We start from the raw sequence: 13044 nt of genomic DNA, 5'->3' as shown, positions 1-13044 counted from the left end.
GACAGAGACAGTGAGTGAGAGACAGTGAGTGAGAGACAGTGAGTGAGAGAGAGTGAGTGAGAGACGGAGACAGTGAGTGAGAGACGGAGACAGTGAGTGAGAGACAGAGACAGTGAGTGAGAGACAGAGACAGTGAGTGAGAGACAGAGACAGTGAGTGAGAGACAGAGACAGTGAGTGAGAGACAGAGACAGTGAGTGAGAGACAGTGAGTGAGAGACAGAGACAGTGACTGAGAGACAGAGGCAGTGAGTGAGAGACAGAGACAGTGAGTGAGAGACAGTGAGTGAGAGACAGAGACAGTGAGTGAGTGAGAGAGAGACACAGTGAGTGAGAGAGAGACACATTGAGTGAGAGACAGAGACACTGAGTGAGGGACAGAGACAGTGAGTGAGAGACAGAGGCAGTGAGTGAGAGACAGTGAGTGAGAGACAGAGACAGTGAGTGAGGGACAGAGACAGTGAGTGAGAGACAGAGGCAGTGAGTGAGAGACGGTGAGTGAGAGACAGAGACAGTGAGTGAGGGACAGAGACAGTGAGTGAGAGACAGTGAGTGAGAGACAGAGACAGTGAGTGAGAGATAGCGAGTGAGACGCAGTGACAGTGAGTGAGAGACAGAGACAGTGAGTGAGAGAGAGACACATTGAGTGAGAGACAGAGACACTGAGTGAGGGACAGAGACAGTGAGTGAGAGACAGAGGCAGTGAGTGAGAGACAGTGAGTGAGAGACAGAGACAGTGAGTGAGGGACAGAGGCAGTGAGTGAGAGACAGTGAGGGAGAGACAGAGACAGTGAGTGAGGGACAGAGACAGTGAGTGAGAGACAGAGGCAGTGAGTGAGAGACAGTGAGAGACAGAGACAGTGAGTGAGGGACAGAGACAGTGAGTGAGAGACAGTGAGTGAGAGACAGAGACAGTGAGTGAGAGACAGAGACAGTGAGTGAGAGACAGAGACAGTGAGTGAGAGACAGAGACAGTGAGTGAGAGACAGAGACAGTGAGTGAGAGACAGACACATTGAGTGAGAGACAGAGAGTGAGAGACAGTGAGTGAGAGACAGTGAGTGAGAGACAGTGAGTGAGAGACAGTGAGTGAGAGACAGTGAGTGAGAGACAGAGAGTGAGAGACAGAGACAGTGAGTGAGAGGCAGAGACAGTGAGTGAGAGACAGACACAGTGAGTGAGAGACAGTGAGTGAGAGACAGAGACAGTGAGTGAGAGACAGTGAGTGAGAGACAGTGAGTGAGAGACAGTGAGTGAGAGACAGCGAGTGAGAGACAGTGAGTGAGATGCAGTGAGTGAGAGACAGAGACAGTGAGTGAGAGACAGTGAGTGAGAGACAGAGACAGTGAGTGAGAGGCAGAGACTGTGAGTGAGAGACAGAGACAGTGAGTGAGAGACAGAGACAGCGAGTGAGAGACAGTGAGTGAGAGACGGAGACAGAGACAGTGAGACACAGTGAGTGAGAGACAGTGAGTGAGAGACAGTGACAGTGAGAGAGAGACAGTGAGTGAGAGACAGAGACAGTGAGTGAGAGACAGAGACAGTGAGTGAGAGACAGTGAGTGAGAGACAGTGAGTGAGAGACAGTGAGTGAGAGACAGTGAGTGAGAGACAGTGAGTGAGAGACAGTGAGTGAGAGACAGTGAGTGAGAGACAGTGAGTGAGAGACAGTGAGTGTGAGTGAGAGACAGAGAGAGTGAGTGAGAGACAGAGACAGTGAGTGAGAGAGAGACACAGTGAGTGAGAGACGGAGACACTGATTGAGAGACAGTGAGTGAGAGGCAGTGACAGTGAGTGAGAGACAGAGAGAGTGAGTGAGAGAGAGACACAGTGAGTGAGAGACAGAGACACTGAGTGAGAGACAGTGAGTGAGAGACAGAGACAGTGAGTGAGAGACAGAGACAGTGAGTGAGAGACAGAGACTGTGAGTGAGAGACAGAGACTGTGAGTGAGAGAGAGAGACACAGTGAGTGAGAAACAGAGACAGTAAGTGAGAGACAGTGAGGGAGAGACAGTGAGTGAGAGACAGAGACAGTGAGTGAGAGACAGAGACAGTGAGAGAGAGACAGTGAGTGAGAGACAGAGACAGTGAGAGAGAGACAGTGAGAGAGAGACAGTGAGAGAGAGACAGTGAGTGAGAGACAGAGACAGTGAGTGAGTGACAGAAACAGTGAGCGAGAGACAGAGGCAGTGAGTGAGAGACAGTGAGTGAGAAGCAGTGACAGTGAGTGAGAGGCAGTGACAGTGAGTGAGAGACAGAGACAGTGAGTGAGAGACAGAGACAGTGAGTGAGAGACAGAGACTGTGAGTGAGAGAGAGACACAGTGAGTGAGAGACAGAGACAGTGAGTGAGAGACAGAGACAGTGAGTGAGAGACAGTGAGTGAGAGACAGTGAGTGAGAGACAGTGAGTGAGAGACAGTGAGTGAGAGACAGTGAGTGAGAGACAGAAACAGTGAGCGAGAGACAGAGTCAGTGAGTGAGAGACAGTGAGTGAGAGACAGTGACAGTGAGTGAGAGACAGAGACAGTGAGTGAGAGACAGAGACAGTGAGTGAGTGACAGAGACAGTGAGTGAGAGAAAGAGACAGTGAGTGAGAGACAGTGAGTGAGAGACAGTGAGTGAGAGACAGCGAGTGAGAGACAGCGAGTGAGAGACAGAGACTGTGAGTGAGAGACAGTGAGTGAGAGACGGAGACAGCGAGTGAGAGACAGAGACAGCGAGTGAGAGACCGAGAGAGTGAGTGAGAGACAGTGAGTGGGAGACAGAGACAGCGAGTGAGAGACAGAGCCAGTCATTGAGAGACAGAGACAGTGAGTGAGAGACAGTGAGTGAGAGACAGTGAGTGAGAGACAGTGAGTGAGAGACAGCGAGTGAGAGACAGTGAGTGAGAGACAGTGAGTGAGAGACAGAGACAGTGAGTGAGAGGCAGAGACTGTGAGTGAGAGACAGAGACAGTGAGTGAGAGGCAGAGACTGTGAGTGAGAGACAGAGACAGTGAGTGAGAGACAGTGAGTGAGAGACGGAGACAGAGACAGTGAGACACAGTGAGTGAGAGACAGTGAGTGAGAGACAGTGACAGTGAGAGAGAGACAGTGAGTGAGAGACAGAGACAGTGAGTGAGAGACAGAGACAGTGAGTGAGAGACAGAGACAGTGAGTGAGAGACAGTGAGTGAGAGACAGTGAGTGAGAGACAGTGAGTGAGAGACAGTGAGTGAGAGACAGTGAGTGAGAGACAGAGAGAGTGAGTGAGAGACAGAGAGAGTGAGTGAGAGACAGAGACAGTGAGTGAGAGAGAGACACAGTGAGTGAGAGACGGAGACACTGATTGAGAGACAGTGAGTGAGAGGCAGTGACAGTGAGTGAGAGACAGAGAGAGTGAGTGAGAGAGAGACACAGTGAGTGAGAGACAGAGACCCTGAGTGAGAGACAGTGAGTGAGAGACAGAGACAGTGAGTGAGAGACAGAGACAGTGAGTGAGAGACAGAGACTGTGAGTGAGAGAGAGAGACACAGTGAGTGAGAGACAGAGACAGTAAGTGAGAGACAGTGAGGGAGAGACAGTGAGTGAGAGACAGAGACAGTGAGTGAGAGACAGAGACAGTGAGAGAGAGACAGTGAGTGAGAGACAGAGACAGTGAGAGAGAGACAGTGAGAGAGAGACAGTGAGAGAGAGACAGTGAGTGAGAGACAGAGACAGTGAGTGAGTGACAGAAACAGTGAGCGAGAGACAGAGGCAGTGAGTGAGAGACAGTGAGTGAGAAGCAGTGACAGTGAGTGAGAGGCAGTGACAGTGAGTGAGAGACAGAGACAGTGAGTGAGAGACAGAGACAGTGAGTGAGAGACAGAGACTGTGAGTGAGAGAGAGACACAGTGAGTGAGAGACAGAGACAGTGAGTGAGAGACAGTGAGTGAGAGACAGTGAGTGAGAGACAGTGAGTGAGAGACAGTGAGTGAGAGACAGTGAGTGAGAGACAGTGAGTGAGAGACAGAAACAGTGAGCGAGAGACAGAGTCAGTGAGTGAGAGACAGTGAGTGAGAGACAGTGACAGTGAGTGAGAGACAGAGACAGTGAGTGAGAGACAGAGACAGTGAGTGAGTGACAGAGACAGTGAGTGAGAGAAAGAGACAGTGAGTGAGAGACAGTGAGTGAGAGACAGTGAGTGAGAGACAGCGAGTGAGAGACAGCGAGTGAGAGACAGAGACTGTGAGTGAGAGACAGTGAGTGAGAGACGGAGACAGCGAGTGAGAGACAGAGACAGCGAGTGAGAGACCGAGAGAGTGAGTGAGAGACAGTGAGTGGGAGACAGAGACAGCGAGTGAGAGACAGAGCCAGTCATTGAGAGACAGAGACAGTGAGTGAGAGACAGTGAGTGAGAGACAGAGACAGTGAGTGAGAGACAGAGGCAGTGAGTGAGAGACAGAGGCAGTGAGTGAGAGACAGAGACAGTGAGTGAGAGACAGAGACAATGAGTGAGAGACAGTGAGTGAGAGGCAGTGACAGTGAGTGAGAGACAGAGACAGTGAGAGAGAGACACAGTGAGTGAGAGACACAGACAGTGAGTGAGAGACAGAGACAGTGAGTGAGAGAGAGACACAGTGAGTGAGAGACAGAGACAGTGAGTGAGAGACAGTGAGTGAGAGACAGTGAGTGAGAGACAGAGACAGTGAGTGAGAGACAGAGACAGTGAGTGAGAGACAGAGACAGTGAGTGAGAGACAGTGAGTGAGAGGCAGTGACAGTGAGTGAGAGACAGAGACAGTGAGTGAGAGACAGAGACAGTGAGTGAGAGAGAGACACAGTGAGTGAGAGACAGAGACACTGAGTGAGAGACAGTGAGTGATGGACAGAGACAGTGAATGAGAGAGAGACACAGTGAGTGAGAGACAGAGACAGTGAGTGAGAGACAGTGAGTGAGAGACAGAGACAGTGAGTGAGAGACAGTGAGTGAGAGACAGAGACAGTGAGTGAGAGACAGAGACAGTGAGTGAGAGACAGAGACAGTGAGTGAGAGACAGAGACAGTGAGTGAGAGACAGTGAGTGAGAGACAGTGAGTGAGAGACAGTGACAGTGAGAGAGAGACAGTGCGAGAGACAGAGACAGTGAGTGACAGTGAGTGAGAGACAGAAACAGTGAGTGAGAGACAGAGGCAGTGAGTGAGAGACAGTGAGTGAGAGGCAGTGACAGTGAGTGAGAGACAGAGACAGTGAGTGAGAGAGAGACACAGTGAGTGAGAGACAGAGACAGTGAGTGAGAGACACAGACAGTGAATGAGAGAGAGACACAATGAGTGAGAGACAGAGACAGTGAGTGAGAGACTGTGAGTGAGAGACAGAGACAGTGAGTGAGAGACAGAGACAGTGAGTGAGAGACAGTGAGTGAGAGACAGTGACAGTGAGAGAGAGACAGTGAGTGAGAGACAGAGACAGTGTGAGAGAGACAGTGAGTGAGAGACAGAGACAGTGAGTGAGTGAGAGACAGAGACAGTGAGTGAGAGACAGAGACAGCGAGTGAGAGACAGTGAGTGTGAGACGGAGACAGTGAGTGAGAGACAGAGACAGTGAGAGACAGAGACAGTGAGAGACAGTGAGTGAGAGACAGTGACTGTGAGAGAGAGACGGAGACAGTGAGAGAGAGAAAGTGAGTGAGAGACAGAGACAGTGAGTGAGAGACAGCGAGTGAGAGACAGATACAGTGAGTGAGAGACAGAGACAGTGAGTGAGAGACAGTGAGTGAGAGACAGAGACAGTGAGTGAGAGACAGAGACAGTGAGTGAGAGGCAGTGAATGTGAGACAGAGACAGTGAGTGAGAGCCAGATACAGTGAGTGAGAGACAGTGAGTGAGAGACAGAGACAGTGAGTGAGAGAAAGAGACAGTGAGTGAGAGACAGTGAGTGAGAGACAGTGAGTGAGAGACGGAGACAGCGAGTGAGAGACAGACAGCGAGTGAGAGACAGAGAGAGTGAGTGAGAGACAGTGAGTGAGACACAGGGAGTGAGAGACAGACAGTGAGTGAGAGACAGTGAGTGAGAGACAGTGAGTGAGAGACAGTGAGTGAGAGACAGTGAATGTGAGACAGAGACAGTGAGTGAGAGACAGAGACAGTGAGTGAGAGACAGAGACAGTGAGTGAGGGACAGAGACAGTGAGTGAGAGACAGAGACAGTGAGTGAGAGACAGAGGCAGTGAGTGAGAGACAGTGACAGTGAGTGAGAGACAGTGAGTGAGAGACAGTGAGTGAGAGACAGCGATTGAGAGACAGAGACTGCGAGTGAGAGACAGAGACTGCGAGTGAGAGACAGAGACAGTGAGTGAGAGACAGTGAGTGAGAGACAGTGAGTGAGAGACAGTGAGTGAGGGACGAAGACAGCGAGTGAGAGACAGAGACAGTGAGTGAGAGACAGTGAGTGAGAGACAGAGACAGTGAGTGAGAGACAGAGACAGTGAGTGAGAGACAGAGACAGTGAGTGAGAGACAGTGAGTGAGAGACAGAGACAGTGAGTAAGAGACAGAGACAGTGAGTGAGAGACACTGAGGGAGAGACAGTGAGCGAGAGACAGTGAGTGAGAGACAGTGAGTGAGAGACAGTGACAGTGAGTGAGAGACAGTGAGTGAGAGACAGTGAGTGAGAGACAGTGAGTGTGAGACAGCGAGTGAGAGACGGAGACAGCGAGTGAGAGACAGAGACAGTGAGTGAGAGACAGTGAGTGCGAGACAGAGACAGCGAGTGAGAGACAGAGACAGCGAGTGAGAGACAGAGACAGCGAGTGAGAGACAGAGACAGCGAGTGAGAGACAGAGACAGTGAGTGAGAGACGGAGACAGTGAGTGAGAGACAGAGACAGTGAGTGAGAGACAGAGACAGTGAGTGAGAGACTGAGACAGTGAGTGAGAGACAGTGAGTGAGAGACAGTGAGTGAGAGACAGTGAGTGAGAGACAGTGAGTGAGAGACAGTGAGTGAGAGACAGAGACAGTGAATGAGAGACAGAGACAGTGAGAGACAGTGAGTGAGAGACAGAGACAGTGAGAGAGACAGAGACAGTGAGTGAGAGACAGTGAGTGAGAGACAGAGACAGTGAGAGACAGTGAGTGAGAGACAGAGACAGTGAGTGAGAGACAGAGACAGTGAGTGAGAGACAGTGAGTGAGAGACAGAGACAGTGAGTGAGAGACAGAGACAGTGAGTGAGAGACAGTGAGTGAGAGACAAAGTCAGTGAGTGAGAGACAGTGAGTGAGAGACAGAGACAAAGAACAAAGAACAAAGAACAAAGAAATGTACAGCACAGGAACAGGCCCTTCGGCCCTCCAAGCCTGTGCCGACCATACTGCCCGACTAAACTACAATCTTCTACACTTCCTGGGTCCGTATCCTTCTATTCCCATCCTATTCATATATTTGTCAAGATGCCCCTTAAATGTCCCTATCGTCCCTGCCTCCACTACCTCCTCCGGTAGTGAGTTCCAGGCACCCACTACCCTCTGCGTAAAAAACTTGCCTCGTACATCTACTCTAAACTTTGCCCCTCTCACCTTAAACCTATGCCCCCTAGTAATTGACCCCTCTACCCTGGGGAAAAGCCTCTGACTATCCACTCTGTCTATGCCCTTCATAATTTTGTATACCTCTATCAGGTCGCCCCTCAACCTCCTTCGTTCCAGTGAGAACAAACCGAGTTTATTCAATCGCTCCTCATAGCTTATGCCCTCCATACCAGGCAACATTCTGGTAAATCTCTTCTGCACCCTCTCTAAAGCCTCCACATCCTTCTGGTAGTGTGGCGACCAGAATTGAACACTATACTCCAAGTGTGGCCTAACTAAGGTTCTATACAGCTGCAACATGACTTGCCAATTCTTATACTCAATGCCCCGGCCAATGAAGGCAAGCATGCCGTATGCCTTCTTGACTACCTTCTCCACCTGTGTAGCCCCTTTCAGTGATCTGTGGACCTGTACTCCTAGATCTCTTTGACTTTCAATACTCTTGAGGGTTCTACCATTCACCGTATATTCCCTACCTGCATTAGCCCTTCCAAAATGCATTACCTCACATTTGTCCAGGTTAAACTCCATCTGCCATATCTCCGCCCAAGTCTCCAGACAATCTAAATCCTGCTGTATCCTCAGACAGTCCTCATCGCTATCCGCAATTCCACCAACCTTTGTGTCGTCTGCAAACTTACTAATCAGACCAGTTACATTTTCCTCCAAATCATTTATATATACTACAAAGAGCAAAGGTCCCAGCACTGATCCCTGTGGAACACCACTGGTCACAGCCCTCCAATTAGAAAAGCATCCCTCCATTGCTACCCTCTGCCTTCTATGGCCTAGCCAGTTCTGTATCCACCTTGCCAGTTCACCCCTGATCCCGTGTGACTTCACCTTTTGTACTAGTCTACCATGAGGGACCTTGTCAAAGGCCTTACTGAAGTCCATATAGACAACATCTACTGCCCTACCTGCATCAATCATCTTAGTGACCTCCTCGAAAAACTCTATCAAGTTAGTGAGACACGACCTCCCCTTCACAAAACCGTGCTGCCTCTCACTAATACGTCCATTTGCTTCCAAATGGGAGTAGATCCTGTCTCGAAGAATTCTCTCCAGTAATTTCCCTACCACTGAAGTAAGGCTCACCGGCCTGTAGTTCCCGGGATTATCCCTGCCACCCTTCTTAAACAGAGGAACAACATTGGCTATTCTCCAGTCCTCCGGGACATCCCCTGAAGACAGCGAGGATCCAAAGATTTCTGTCAAGGCCTCAGCAATTTCCTCTCCAGCCTCCTTCAGTATTCTGGGGTAGATCCCATCCGGCCCTGGGGACTTATCTACCTTAATATTTTTTAAGACACCCAACACCTCGTCTTTTTGGATCACAATGTGACCCAGGCTATCTACACCCCCTTCTCCAGACTCAACATCTACCAATTCCTTCTCTTTGGTGAATACTGATGCAAAGTATTCATTTAGTACCTCGCCCATTTCCTCTGGCTCCACACATAGATTCCCTTGCCTATCCTTCAGTGGGCCAACCCTTTCCCTGGCTACCCTCTTGCTTTTTATGTAAGTGTAAAAAGCCTTGGGATTTTCCTTAACCCTATTTGCCAATGACTTTTCATGACCCCTTCTAGCCCTCCTGACTCCTTGCTTAAGTTCCTTCCTACTTTCCTTATATGCCACACAGGCTTCGTCTGTTCCCAGCCTTTTAGCCCTGACAAATGCCTCCTTTTTCTTTTTGACGAGGCCTACAATATCATTCGTCATCCAAGGTTCCCGAAAATTGCCGTATTTATCTTTCTTCCTCACAGGAACATGCCTGTCCTGTATTCCTTTCAACTGACACTTGAAAGCCTCCCACATGTCAGATGTTGATTTGCCCTCAAACATCCGCCCCCAATCTATGTTCTTCAGGTCCCGCCTAATATTGTTATAATTAGCCTTCCCCCAATTTAGCACATTCATCCTCGGACCACTCTTATCCTTGTCCACCAGTACTTTAAAACTTACTGAATTGTGGTCACTGTTACCGAAATGCTCCCCTACTGAAACATCTACCACCTGGCCGGGCTCATTCCCCAATACCAGGTCCAGTACCGCCCCTTCCCTAGTTGGACTGTTTACATATTGTTTTAAGAAGCCCTCCTGGATGCTCCTTACAAACTCTGCCCCGTCTAAGCCCCTGACACTAAGTGAGTCCCAGTCAATATTGGGGAAGTTGAAGTCTCCCATCACCACAACCCTGTTGTTTTTACTCTTTTCCAAAATCTGTCTACCTATCTGCTCCTCTATCTCCCGCTGGCTGTTGGGAGGCCTGTAGTATACCCCCAACATTGTGACTGCACCCTTCTTGTTCCTGATCTCTACCCATATAGCCTCACTGCCCTCTGAGGTGTCCTCTCGCTGTATAGCTGTGATACTCTCCTGAACAAGTAACGCAACTCCGCCTCCCCTTTTACATCCCCCTCTATCCCGCCTGAAACATCTAAATCCTGGAACGTTTAGCTGCCAATCCTGCCCTTCCCTCAACCAGGTCTCTGTAATGGCAACAACATCATAGTTCCAAGTAGTAATCCAAGCTCTAAGTTCATCTGCCTTACCCGTAATGCTCCTTGCATTAAAACATATGCACTTCAGGCCACCAGCCCCGCTGTGTTCAGCAACTTCTCCCCGTCTGCTCTGCCTCAGAGCCACACTGTCCCTATTCCCTAGTTCTCCCTCAACGCTCTCACCTTCTGACCTATTGCTCCCGTGCCCACCCCCCTGCCATACTAGTTTAAACCCTCCCGTGTGACACTAGCAAATCTCGCGGCCAGTGAGAGAGAGACAGTGAGTGAGAGACAGAGACAGTGAGAGAGAGACAGTGAGAGAGAGACAGTGAGAGAGAGACAGTGAGTGAGAGACAGAGACAGTGAGTGAGAGACAGTGAGTGAGAGACAGAGACGGCCAGTGAGAGACAGAGGCAGTGAGTGAGTGACAGTGAGTGAAAGACAGTGAGTGAGAGACAGAGACAGTGAGTGAGAGACAGAGACAGTGAGTGAGAGACAGTGAGTGAGAGACAGACAGTGAGTGAGAGACAGACAGTGAGTGAGAGACAGTGAGTGAGGGACGAAGACAGCGAGTGAGAGACAGAGACAGTGAGTGATAAACAGCGAGTGAGAGACAGAGACAGTGAGTGAGAGACAGAGACAGTGAGTGAGAGACAGAGACAGTGAGTCAGAGACAGAGACAGTGAGTGAGAGACAGTGAGTGATAGACAGCGAGTGAGAGACAGAGACAGTGAGTGAGAGACAGTGAGTGAGAGACAGCGACAGTGAGTGAGAGACAGAGACAGTGAGTGAGAGACAGAGACAGTGAGTGAGAGACAGTGAGTGAGAGACAGAGACAGTGAGTGAGAGACAGAGACAGTGAGTGAGAGACAGAGGCAGTGAGTGAGAGACAGAGACAGTGAGTGAGAGACAGTGAGTGAGAGACAGTGAGTGAGAGACAGAGACAGTGAGTAAGAGACAGAGACAGTGAGTGAGAGACAGTGAGTGAGAGACAGTGACAGTGAGTGAGAGATAGTGAGTGAGAGACAGTGAGTGAGAGACAGTGAGTGAGAGACAGTGAGTGAGAGACAGTGAGTGAGAAACAGTGAGTGAGAGACAGTGAGTGCGAGACAGAGACAGTGAGTGAGAGACAGAGACAGCGAGTGAGAGACAGAGACAGCGAGTGAGAGACAGAGACAGCGAGTGAGAGACAGTGAGTGAGAGACGGAGACAGTGAGTGAGAGACAGAGACAGTGAGTGAGAGACAGTGAGTGAGAGACAGAGACAGTGAGTGAGAGACAGTGAGTGAGAGACGGAGACAGTGAATGAGAGACAGAGACAGTGAGAGACAGTGAGTGAGAGACAGAGATAGTGAGAGAGACAGGGACAGTGAGTGAGAGACAGTGAGTGAGAGACGGAGACAGTGAGTGAGAGACAGAGACAGTGAGAGACAGTGAGTGAGAGACAGAGACAGTGAGAGAGAGACAGTGAGTGAGAGACAGTGAGTGAGAGACAGAGACAGTGAGTGAGAGACAGAGACAGCGAGTGAGAGACAGACCGTGAGTGAGAGACAGTGAGTGAGAGACAGAGACAATGAGTGAGAGACAGAGACAGTGAGTGAGAGACAGAGACAGTGAGTGAGAGACAGAGACAGTGAGTGAGAGACAGAGACAGTGAGTGAGAGACAGTGAGTGAGAGACAGTGAGTGAGAGTCAGTGAGTGAGAAACAGCGAGTGAGAGACAGTGAGTGAGAGACAGTGAGTGAGAGACAGTGAGTGAGAGACAGTGAGTGAGAGACAGTGAGTGAGAGACAGTGAGTGAGAGACAGAGACAGTGAGTGAGAGACAGAGACAGTGAGTGAGAGACAGAGACAGTGAGTGAGAGACAGTGAGTGAGAGACAGTGAGTGAGAGACAGTGAGTGAGAGACAGTGAGTGAGAGACTGAGTGAGAGACAGCGAGTGAGAGACAGAGACAGTGAGTGAGAGACAGAGACAGTGAGTGAGAGACAGAGACAGTGAGTTAGAGACAGTGAGTGAGAGACAGTGAGTGAGAGACAGAGACAGTGAGAGACAGTGAGAGTGAGAGAGAGAGACAGTGAGTGAGAGAGACAGTGAGTGAGAGACAGAGACAGTGAGTGAGAGACAGAGACAGTGAGTCAGAGACAGAGACAGTGAGTGAGAGACAGTGAGTGACAGACAGTGAGTGAGAGACAGAGACAGTGAGTGAGAGACAGAGACAGTGAGTGAGAGACAGTGAGTGAGAGACTGCGAGTGAGAGACAGAGACAGTGAGTGAGAGACAGTGAGTGAGAGACAGTGAGTGAGAGACAGTCAGTGAGAGACAGTGAGTGAGAGACAGTGAGTGAGAGACAGTGAGTGAGAGACGGAGACAGTGAGTGAGAGACAGAGACAGGGAGAGACAGTGAGTGAGAGACAGTGACAGTGAGAGAGAGACAGTGAATGAGAGACAGAGACAGTGAGAGAGAGACAGCGAGTGAGAGACAGTGAGTGAGAGACAGAGACAGTGAGTGAGAGACAGAGACAGTGAGTGAGAGACAGAGACAGTGAGTCAGAGACAGTGAGTGAGAGACAGAGACAGTGAGTGAGAGACAGAGTTAGTGAGTGAGAGACAGTGAGTGAGAGACAGCGAGTGAGAGACAGAGACAGCGAGTGAGAGACAGAGACAGTGAGTGAGAGACAGAGACAGTGAGTGAGAGACAGTGAGTGAGAGACAGTGGGTGAGAGACGTAGACAGTGAGTGAGAGACAGAGACAGTGAGTGAGAGACAGTGAGTGAGAGACAGAGACAGTCAGTGAGAGACAGAGGCAGTGAGTGAGAGACAGTGAGTGAGAGACAGTGAGTGAGAGACGGAGACAGTGAGTGAGAGACAGAGACAGTGAGTGAGAGACAGACAGTGAGTGAGAGACAGTGAGTGAGAGACATTGAGTGAGGGACAGTGAGTGAGAGACAGAGACAGTGAGTGAGAGACAGAGACAGTGACAGTGAGAGAGAGACAGTGAGT

This window comes from Scyliorhinus torazame, chromosome 4, assembly GCF_047496885.1.
Source record: "Scyliorhinus torazame isolate Kashiwa2021f chromosome 4, sScyTor2.1, whole genome shotgun sequence".
NCBI classification, from domain to species: Eukaryota; Metazoa; Chordata; class Chondrichthyes; order Carcharhiniformes; family Scyliorhinidae; genus Scyliorhinus; species Scyliorhinus torazame.
This window is presented reverse-complemented; position numbering follows the sequence as displayed.